Source organism: Bos mutus, chromosome 3, assembly GCF_027580195.1.
Source record: "Bos mutus isolate GX-2022 chromosome 3, NWIPB_WYAK_1.1, whole genome shotgun sequence".
Lineage (NCBI taxonomy): Eukaryota > Metazoa > Chordata > Mammalia > Artiodactyla > Bovidae > Bos > Bos mutus.
In genome coordinates, this window is record NC_091619.1 from 6,751,767 (window position 1) to 6,763,926 (window position 12,160).

Here is a 12,160-nt window from a genome sequence, read left to right on the forward strand (position 1 = left end):
TGACACTGTTTCCACTGTTCCCCCATCTATTTCTCATAAAGTGAAGGGACCAGATGCCATAATCTTAGTTTTCTCAATGTTGAGCTTGAAGCCAACGTTTTCACTCTCCTCTTTCACTTTCATCAAGAGGCTTTTTAGTTCCTCTTCACTTTCTGCCACAAGGGTGGTGTCATCTGCATATCTGAGGTTATTGATATTTCTCCCGGCAATCTTGATTCCAGCTTGGGCTTCTTCCAGCCCTGGGTTTCTCATGATGTACCTTGCACAGAAGTTAAATAAGCAGGGTGACAATATACAGCCTTGACATACTCCTTTTCCTATTTGGAACCAGGCTGTTGTTCCATGTTCAGTTCTAACTGTTGCTTCCTGACCTGCATACAAATTTCTCAAGAGGCAGGTCAGGTGGTGTGATATTCCCATCTCTTTCAGAATTTTCCACAGTTTATTGTGATCCACACAGTCAAAGGCTTTGGCATAGTCAATAAAGCAGAAGTAGATGTTTTTCTGGAACTCTCTTGCTTTTTCCATGACCCATCGGATGTTGGGAATTTGATCTCTGGTTCCTCTGCCTTTTCTAAAACCAGCTTGAGCATCTGGAAGTTCACAATTCACGTATTGCTGAAGCCTGGCTTGGAGAATTTTGAGCATTACTTTACTAGCGTGTGAGATGAGTGCAATTGTGCGGTAGTTTGAGCATTCTTTGGCATCGCCTTTCTTTGGGATTGGAATGAAAACTGACATTTTTCAGTCCTGTGGCCACTGCTGAATTTTCCAAATTTGCTGGCATATTGAGTGCAGCCCTTTCACAGCATCATCTTTCAGGATTTGAAATAGCTCAACTGGAATTCCATCACCTCCACTAGCTTTGTTCATAGTGATGCTTCCTAAGGCCCACCTGACTTCACATTCCAGGATGTCCGGGTTTTGGTGTGTGTGAGTGATCACACCTTTGTGATTATCTGGGTTGTGAAGATCTTTTTTGTACAGTTCTTCTGTGTATTCTTGCCACCTCTTCTTAATATCTTCTGCTTCTGTTAGGTCTATGCCATTTCTGTCCTTTATCGAGCCCATCTTTGCATGAAATGTTCCCTTGGTATCTCTAATTTTCTTGAAGAGATCTCTAGTCTTTCTCATTCTATTGTTTTCCTCTATTTCTTTGCATTGATCACTGAAGAAGGCTTTCTTATGTATCCTTGCTATTTTTTGGAACTCTGCATTCAAATGGGTATATGGTTCCTTTTCTCCTTTGCCTTTCACCTCTCTTCTTTTCCCAGCTATTTGTAAGGACTCCCCAGACAGCCATTTTGCTTTTTTTCATTTCTTTTTCTTGGGTATGGTCTTGATTCCTGTCTCCTGTACAATGTCACGAACCTCTGTCCATGGTTCATCAGCCACTCTGTCTATCAGATCTAGTCCCTTAAATCTATTTCTCACTTCCACTGCATAGTCATAAAGGATTTGATTTAGTTCATACCTGAATGATCTAGTGGTTTTCCCCAATTTCTTCAATTTAAGCCTGAATTTGGCAATAAGGAGTTCATGATCTGAGTCACAGTTAGCTCCTGGTCTTGTTTTTTCTGACTGGATAGAGCTTCTCCATCTTTGGCTGCAAAGTATATAATCAATCTGATTTCGGTGTTGACCATCTGGTGATGTCCATGTGTAGAGTATGCTCTTGTGTTGTTGGAAGAGGGTTTTTGCTCTGACCAGTGTGTTCTCTTGGCAGAACTGTATTAGCCTTTTCCCTGCTTCATTCTGTACTCCAAGGCCAAATTTGCCTGTTACTCCAGGTGTTTCTTGACTTCCTACTTTTGCATTCCAGTCCCCTATAATGAAAAGGACATCTTTTTTGTATGTTAGTTCTAGAAGGTCTTGTAGGTCTTCACAGAACAGTTCAACTTCAGCTTCTTCAGCATTACTGGTTGGGGCATAGACTTGGATTACCATGATATTAAATGGTTTGCCTTGGAAAAAAACAGATAAGTCTGTTGTTTTTGAGATTGCATTCAAGTACTGCATTTCGGACTCTTTTGTTTGCTATGAGGGCTACTCCGTATCTTCTAAGGGATTCCTACCCACAGTAGTAGATATAATGGTCATGTGAGTTAAATTCACCCATTTCAGTCCATCTTAGTTCGCTGAATCCTAGAATGTCTATGTTCACTCTTGTCATCTCCTGTTTGACCACTTCCAATTTGCCTTGATTCATGGACCTAACATTCCAGGTTCCTATGCAACATTGCTCTTTACAGCATCAGACCTTGCTTCTATCACCAGTCCCACCCACAACTGGGTGTTTTTTCTTCTTTGGCTCCATCCCTTCATTCTTTCTGGAGTTATTTCTCCACTGATCTCCAGTAGCATATTGGGCATCTACCAATCTGGGGAGTTCCTCTTTCAGTGTCCTATCATTTTGCATTTTCATACTGTTCATGGGGTTCTCAAGGCAAGAATACTGAAGTGGTTTGCCATTCCCTTCTCCAGTGGACCACATTCTGTCAGACCTCTCCACCATGACTTGTCCATCTTGGGTGACTCCACCTGGCATGGCTTAGTTTCATTGAATGCCTTCTTACTGGTTTACATTTTGCTACCTTCTCATTTATCTTCACTTGGCAGAAAGAGTGAAATAGCTCTATTCCTCTTTTTATAAAGATGATAATATCATGGGGACATGACCTAATTACCTCCCAAATGGCCCATCTCCTGAGACCTTCACAAAAATGCAGTCCATAACAGCAATTACTCTTGATATTTATCACCAGCTGAATTAGTTAGAATATACAAGGTACTATGCATTTAACAGAGTGATATTCTCTAAGTTGGTCCTATTTCATTGTTTTTACATAATTTATCCTGTTTAATTATTATACATATTCACCTACTTTATAAACAGTTGTTGAATCAACTATAGGAAAATTTTCAAAAAATCCAATATGTTGCTTGGTCAAAGACATACAAATCTACTTGGCAAATTGGAGCTATGTTAAAACTCAGTTAATTCTCCACCATTGAAATCATTAATAGGACATTATAAATTTAATCACAAATTCATTTAATGTTCTTTAACATTTATTGAATGTGCCTCTCTTTTCTCCGCAGACATCTCTAAGTTCATTATCTGATGAATAGACACATCATAAATCAAATCTGTTCAAATGACTGAATCATTGATGTACCATCATTATCACTTCCAAAATGTTTTGAGCTTTTTGAAATATAAATTACCATATATGCTTTACAAAATACTCCAGTTCACCTTATGACTGTATCAGGAGATTTTGACTGTATATTATTTCTGGGGGAAAATTTGTATTAATTATCTTAAAAATTAATCCATTTTGACATATATCTTTAGAAATACTCAAAATTGTTTAATAGAGGTTTGTCCTGAAATACCTGTAGTTATTTTCCTAATTAGTAAAAATCTTAAAGGAATATTTAGCACTTAATAAGAATATTAGTTATAATTCCCCATTTTCCTTCTCACAGCCAAAATAACCAAGTATATTTAAATTACTGACATTTTTGAAAATAAAATAGATGTCTTCATGATATAAGTAAAAGTAACGTAATAAAAAGAGAGTGATGGGGGCTTTCCTCGTGGTCCAATGGTTAAGAATCTGTCTGCCAAGGCAGGGGACACAGATTTGATCTCTGGTCCAGGAAGATCCAACATGCCACTCAGCAACTAAGCCTGTGTACCACAACTACTGACCCAGGGCTCTGGAGGCTGCAAGTTGCGACTACTGAAGCCTGTGTGCCTAGAGCCTGTGCTCTAAGCAAGAGAGTAGCCCCCTCACACAGCTAGAGAGAAGCCATGCACAGCAATGAAGACCCAGCACAGACGAAAATAAGTTAAAAAATTTTTTTAAAGACTGATAAATTGAAAATATACTCGCAACACATGACAAAAACATTAATTTTTGTGAGGAGAAGAATTTATAGGGCTCTAAATAAAGAATACAAGTGAACATTAGACATGAAAAACAGCTTTATTTATAAGAAGATTAAATCTTACACTTGGTTTTGTCTAGGAAAATCTGGTGATTCAGGAATAGTAGAAATGGGTGGAGATTGTAGTAGGCGTGGGACGGGCACACAGTCAAAATTATAAGACCCTTAGCCCAGGGGTTAGAGGTTATGCTCTACCATAGGGCAACCTATCAGCAATCCTCTCAAGAGAGTGTGGTGAGAATCGGACAGAGGCCTTCTCCACGTGCTATCCAGGCCCTCAGGCCTCAGGGCAGGTGGGTGAGATGGGGGCTCAGGACAGTCTGAGGACTGTGTCCCACAGAGCTCCAGAGCCCTCACCATGGGTGCCCATTGGCTAGGTCCAGGCCTCAAAGTAGCCTTGACCTCTCCCCCATCCCTACCTCCATGACCTGTAGGCAGTAGCAGTCCACTTGGGTGGTGGTTCCCAGAACCCTTGGCAGCTGGAAGATATGACACTGGCTATTAAGGTAAGAGCTTCATCAGCTTCTGTTTCTCCATTCACGCTTCCACACTTGGTACAGTATTGACCACTGTACCATTGATCATTGTCCACTCCCAGGAGGTGGCGGGAGGTTAGGGTTGAAGTGCAAAGATCTTATACATCATTACTTCCAGCTCACCTCTGTGGTTGGGACCTCTCTCAAAGAGGGTAATTGTTGTGAACTGGGAATTAACCCAATTGATATTTGCTACAAGAGATTCTCTCCAGTTTAAATGAAAAGCTACCATTAAATGAAAAGTACCAGGCTGGGTTCCGGGCACCAGGCTCCCTCAGTGATAAAGGTTGGGTGGGGTCTGGGGACTTGACTCTGAGGCTGCTGCCTGCTGAGACCTGCCCCCTCAGCCAGGGTTGGGCACTGGCAGAGGACCCAAACTGGGTGCTGGATGGATGCCCTCTGGGCAGGAAAACCAGCCAGCCCAGGACCCTTCCCCTTGGCCTGGGCCTGGACCTCAGAGGTAGAGGGTGGTGCCTTGAGACTTGAACCTTTGTTGTCAGAACTGAGAGTAGCATTTGTTTTGGTGGCGGTTTACAGGAACATCATGACCTGACCTCAAGAACAAAGGCTCTGACACCAGAAGTAACCAGGCCACTCTCTCAGCTTTCCTAGAAAAGGGCTTTTCTGAAAGCTTTCAGGGAACTCAGGTTTGTTTGTCTTTTCTCCTTGTGTGGCCCTGAAATAAGCCTTTCTCTGCTCTAGACTCCTGATGTTTTGGTATTGTTTGGCCTCACTGTGTGTTAGGAACACAAACTTGTGATCAGTACCAAGATGATATTCTAATCAAGAACAGAATCTCTTTTTATTCTCAGTGGGTTAGCACTGTCCCTCCTCACCCTGAAATGTTCACTATGATCTATGTTTGGGAGGAAGGCCATTTTCTCTCATATAAATTATTTTCTTAATCAGAGAGGAATGTGTGAGCCTGAGATTCAATTTTTGAAATAAAATGCTGATTCTGAAAAACCAAGCTTGTCCACAGAAGCACAGTTCTGGACGGTAGCAGTTGGACTCATCCTGCACAGAGTCCAGTTCACTCTGAAAGTTCTGTGATGTATCTTCACCGTGCTAATGTGATAATACACATTCTGCATTTTATATCAATGGCCACTTTTTGAGTTGAGAGGTTCACATATGGCCAAGTGAGAAGGGCTCATCTTCAACCTTGAGAACTTGAAAATGGGCAACTTGAACTGTTGTTCTGGAGGTAGGGTCCTACTGATCTTCTGATGGGTGTTCCTTCAAATGGGCTGGTTAACTTTTTTTTTAATTTAAATTTATTTATTTTAATTAGAGGCTAATTACTTTACAATATTGTATTGATGTACTTTCCTCATCTTTTTTTTTTTTTCTTTTCCATCACTCTAATTTATCTACAGGGTTATAAATGTATTTTATAGCTTTGTTTTATCCCTTAAATTATATTTTTGATTCTTCTGTCAGCTGGTTGCCATAAATAACTTCCTAAATTTAGAAAACTGTACAATTTCCCAGTGCCAGTTTTGTACACACTCTACCAGAGAACAGATGGAAAGAACTGAAGCAGGAGAACCATGATGTCTCCCCCAAAATGGACATTACAGGAAAAGGGAATTACAGCTCAACACTTCTAAATGTAGCTGCTCAAATCTACAAGTACTAGCAGTGTAAATCCAGAGACGTTTTCAAAGGAAAGAAACTGGGATTTATTGGTGGGATTTGCATGGGTTGATGTGGACAGGATCACTGTCTGGCTGTTGCCAGGGAGTTTGGTGAGACGGGGCAGTGCTGTCAGGTTAGTAGGATGAACGTTTGGTCACTGAGGGAAGGTCTGCCTACTAACCCTCAAGGAGAATCTTGGGCTGTGATCTCCAAGCTGTGAGTATGGAAATGATTTTCCAAAAGAATACGGGGCTCTGTGGTCTTCCACTACAGAGGCTACAGTGTGATGAGGAGTTGATAGAGTCAGAAGTTGTAGTGAGAAAAGATGAATTCCTGCCCATTCTTAGCTAATGCTTGGTCCAGGCTGTTCAAATCAGTACTCAGATCAGCTGTGAGACTTTGAGCATCACAGATTTAATTAAGCCACCAAAGCCCAGCACGGATGGCCACCTCCCCAGTTAATTCACATTAACTGCTCAGCCAGATTTGGTCAGTTGAAGGGAAGCTAATTCTTGGTAGTCATCATGTGGTGTTTGGTTCTGAGCTCTGAGCCAACTTAGCAGCCAAACAGACCACTGGTCACTCAGCAAGGTGACCTGGGCACTGGGAAGGCTGCTTGTGAGATGGTTGAGCATGGGAAGAGGCTGGGAAGGGTGGACAGAATTGGAATCCTATGATCTTTCTGAGGGGCTTTGCTCAGAAGGAAATTGTATTTTGGATCAGGAATTGAAGAGACAAATGGTAGGAGGGTTTGAGTTCTTTTTTAGGCGTAGGCATCTTCTCCATAACATCAGCTCCCATCCAGAAAACCAGAAAGAAGGAGAATTTGAGTTGTGGCGCATGGGATCTTCATTGCGCCATGCAGATCTTTTGTTGCAGTGCTCTGACTCTCCAGTTGTGGTGCTTGGGCTCGGTAGTTGCAGCATGCGGGCCTAGTTGCTTGAAGGCATGTGGGATCTTAGTTCCCTGACCAGAAATCAAACGCCTATCCCCTGCATTGCAAGCCAATTCTTAACCTCTGACTACCAGGGAAGTTCCTCCTTTATTTTTCTAATACTTTACCTGTATTTAATCATTCTTGACCTCATAATACTAAAAATAGGCCATATTAACATTTCTCCAACTTATGACAGGGAACTGAGGCAAAGGGAGATCCATATGTCTTTCCCAAGTATGTGCTTCTCCTAACGGGATTTGAATCCACTCCATCAGGCACTGTCACTATGCTCTGCTGAGCTTATAGGTCTCAGTTAAATGAGATATTTGCCTGCACAAGCAGTCTGTTGGGTATTTTCAGTGCATATCAAACTGCAGATCTTCCTGAGTCCACCTTGGATTCAGGAGGCCCTGATAGGCATCTGGTGAGGAAGGGAACCAGAGGATTGAATTGTGGATCAATTATTACTGGTTTCCCTGTGGTCTTCTGCCATCAAGATGTCAACAGCTCTCTCCACTGTATTGCATTTCCCAGGATACTGTGCTGGGAAGGCGAGAAGAAGAAACATTAAGAACATCAACCGCCAACTGCGTCAAGAGGGCTGGTAGCAGGCCACACAATAGAGTGCACCCTATAACTGACCCAGTTGACGGTACTGTGGAAATGTTCTCAGTAAGTACGTTCAATAATAATTATTGTAGTATGTTCAGTGCCTCATATTTAAGAAAAAAATAAAATATTAAGTAATGCTCTTCTTTTATTTCATGTGTTCAAATTGAAACTTACTACATCAGTTGGTACTGTTTTAACTATGGAAGGAAAGATGCATTTTAAATTCAACATTTGATTCATGTTTAAGCATGAAGATGGTCTCTAGCTATGGTTTAGGCATTAACTAATTTTTTAACATTAGCTGTGATATGTTCTTCTCTGAAACCATGTTTCAAGATTTCTTTCAATTATTAGATTTTATTTAGAACAGGATTACATTGACCTAAAAGGTGTACAGACAGTTCCTATATCTTATCACTCCAGTTTCATCTAGCATACATTACTAATAGATAACATATGTGTGGTACATTTATTAAAATTAGTGAGATAATAAATTTTTAGTAATTAAAAGTCCATAGTTCACCTGAGATTCAGACTTTGTGTTGTTACATTCAATGATATTTTAAATATGCACAATATTATTTATCACCCTTATGGTACCATACAGAAATCTGTACACTAATGTTCATAGTGTATTCTTAGAGGTCAAAAGATAGAAACAACCCAAAGGCCATCATGTGAAGAAAATGAAATATGATATATAACACAGAATAGAATACTATTCAGGCACAAAAATGAGCTAAGGATTGAAATGTGCACAAAATGGATGGACAAAATAATACAAAAATACATTGTGGTTAGTGAAATAGGGCAGACACAGAAAGATAATATTGTATGATTCCACTGGTTTAAGGCACATAAAAGGCAAACCTGTCTGAGGCAAACTCTTGGAAACTGAAAGTAGAAATTACCAAAGAAGTAGAAATTAGAAATTACCAAAGTAGAAGTAGTAATTACCAAAGCTAGGAGGCAATAGGGAGGGTGGATTATGACTTAATGGATACAGAGGTTATATTGGATCTGATGAAAAAGATTTAGATGTAGATGGTGTTGATAGGTACACATCATTGTGAAAGTTAATGCTACAGAAATTTTTAATTCTTAAAAACTATGAAAAGAATAAATATAATGTATATTTGATCACAACACTCAGTAGCTAAATTGTGGCTGACCCTTTGTGAGCCCGTGGACTGCAGCATACCAGGCTTTGCTGTCCTTCACTATCTCCCAGAATTTACTCAAATTCATGTCAACTGAGTCAGTGATGTCATCCAACCATCTCATCTTCTGTGGCCCCCTGCTTCTCCTCCTGCCCTCAATCTTTCCCAGAATTAGGGTCTTTTCCAATTAGTCTGCTCTTCATATTGGGTGGTCAAAGTATTGGAACTTCAGCATCAGTCCTTCCAATGAATATTCAGGGTTGATTTCTTTTAGTATTAACTGGTTTGATCTCCTTGCTGTCCAAGGGATCTCAAGAGTCTTCAGTACCACAGTTCGAAGTATCAATTCTTTGGCACTTAGCCTTCTTTAGGATCCAAGTCTCACATCCATACATTACTACTGAAACTTAGTGTGATTTTAGTGTTTCCCTTTGTTAGACTGACAATTACAAATTAATCAGGTTCCCCTTAGCTAGAAACCTAAAGATGTCTCATTTTTGAAATGCAGATCTCCTTTGCCTTCCTCCACCCACCAGGAAGGTTGTCCTACAGATCTCGGCCCACACTTGTTAACCACCCACATCCATACACTCCACCCATGTGTCCACATTAACAAGATCTTCCCGATCAGCATCACAGATGTCCTGACAATTCCTGTATGTCCTCCTAGAGCTCCCTGAGGACCAGCTGGAGGTGCTGTTCAATTTAAAGTCATAGGAACATATTCTTCCCACCTTCATGATAAGTGTCCTTATTTATCTGAGACAGAAGTGTTCATTCATGTTTTATTTTTCAGTTGAATTCAGATAAAGGTCATAATATTCAGGACAGCTGATATATACAGTTTTTAATTGGATGGGTGAATGTTGAATCTTTCTGAGCAGATAACTTATTCAAAAATTTTAAAAATGACATCAATTAGAAACTGGAGTTGGAAGGACATTCTTCAGCAGAAAATGTTCTTTCTTGAAATAAAAGTTTGTAGTTGCTGGTCAAAATGGTCTTGAGAGATCTTCCAGGAAAAGCTCCAGCCTTTCCCAGAGGTGCCCTCTCTGTTTTCTTCTGGGGCCATGGACTCAACAACAGTTTGGTTCTCTGAGAAGGAAAACGAGAACGAAAAACCTGCATGCACAGGACCCAAGATGCTGACACCCTCACATTTTTTCCTTCTCTAATGTCAGGTGCATGGAAGAGCCAATGGAAACTGCTCCCATGCAGTTTCCCCCACTCCTCTGCTGAGGAGCAATCTAGTTGATGAAGGTGGTGCTCTCTGTCTGGCTTTGGTTGGAGAAGTGCCCTGACTTAGGGTCCCTACAAGGGGTGAGGGCTGGGAGTGCCGAGCAAGAGACTAATCTCCTGGGTAAGAGCAACGTCTGTGTGCTATGGTCCCTGGAAACAATTACATCATTTTGATGCTGTGGGTTTGTCTGAATCAAGGCTGGGGGCACATGTGTGAGCCCACGTGGTATGATTCTAAAGCTCTGTGTGTGTGTGGCTCAGGAGATATTTCCTTCTTACACAGCCCAAGTCAACTGTCAACTTTCTAAACACTTTTCATCACCACTGGACACTGGCTATCCACCACCTGATTCTTCCCTCAACTCAGACATTCCCCAGCTTTGGTTAATATTCATTTTCCTCAGATGGAGATGGTGCACAGACAAATGGCCCAAGCTCCTAAGTGGAAATGCCAAACTGAGAACCTAAAGGTGGTCCCAGGGTGGCTGCGCTGGACTGATCACTCAGCCATGAGAACTCGGTCATGGAGTAAGGGTGGGGGGGTCCCTGCATTTATGTCCATGCCTGGGGGTACTAGCAGCTCCATAAGTCCAGATCCTGCCCATCGTCATAAGGTAGCCTCAAGTGGTCACAGAACCCAGGGCAACTCTAGGTGGATTAACAGTCAACTTTGGCACAGTTATTAGTGTGAAAGACACCTCAGGACTCACGTCCTTCTAGCCAACTCACACATTCTCTCACTTCATATTCTCCCAGTCAAGGGAATTGTCTGTATCTAGAAAGAACACCCTCAACTACTCATAGCTTAATTCTACTGAAAAAGAAATGAACCAATATTTCTATCTCAGACCAGAAAAAACAAGCTTGCCTTGGAGACACAGGAAGTCTCTTCTGTCCTATCACAAGGTGGGTTTACTGTCACATATTCAGTAAAAGCTAGAGGGACACAGAGTAGCTGTCAGAACACTGGTGAGGCTGCTCAGGAATCACTCGGGGTTTTTTTCTTGATGGGGACGTGGGGTGGAGTATATGCACGAGAGAGTTGTGTGGCCTCGTGTAGACAATGTAGGCCGTATCTGTTGGTGATAGTGTCATTGCTTAAACAAGGACAAAAGCAGATAAGGATCATGGAGATATTTCATTGCATTGAGTGACATGGTCATAAGCCTTGTATTGATTAAACTCTGCAGCACACTCTCAAGGAAATGTGTCAAATAGATCTCACAGTGGAACTTGATAAATAGCCTAGTGACCATGACTCTTGTAAATCTCCTGCACAGCTGGGTCAGAGGCAGTCCGTATTCACCGCACGGCTCCTCTCCATAATGAACTGTCCCAGTAAATGTATGACTTCTGTGAGTGTGGAGAGCCACTGACTCAGTGGACATGCATGCCTTGTCTGGAAAATGAAGACTGGGAAAAAAATTACATGATTGATAATAGCTATTTTGAAAAAGTAGGATTGAATTCAGTCCTCTAACAGAGTTTGCTTTTAATCAAGAACAAAGTCTCATAGAAAGACTTAGTAAGTACAATAGCTGCAACTGTGGATCCTGGGAGGCAGTGACTGGGGAGAAATCCAGAAGACAGGGGTGATTCAGCAGAAGCTCAAAACAGGCAGGAGGGTCACGTGTCTCTGTCATGGAAAGCTAGCATACATTTTAATGTTTCTTTTTCGCCATTGGTTATGTTCCCATTAGTTAAAATCCTGAGCTGTTTTAAATTTCTTTCCTGTTCCTCTCCTTTGCTCTCTCTCCTTCATCCAGCAAAGAGGATGATTCAATGGCAGCTCGGTCCTTGGCTACTAACTTCTCTCATGCATATACTCCACCCCGTGTCCCATCAAGAAAACCACGCACTCCCCCAGCCAGTGATTCCTGAGCAGCCTCACCAGTGTCTGACAGCTACTCTGTGTCCCTCTAGCTTTCACTAAGTATGTGCTAGTAAACCCACCTTGTGATAGGACAGAAGAGACTTCCTGTATCTTCAAGGCAAGCTTGTTTTTTCTGGTCTGAGATAGATATATTGATTCATTTCTCTTTCAGTAGAATTAAGCTATGAGTAGTTGAGGGTGTTCT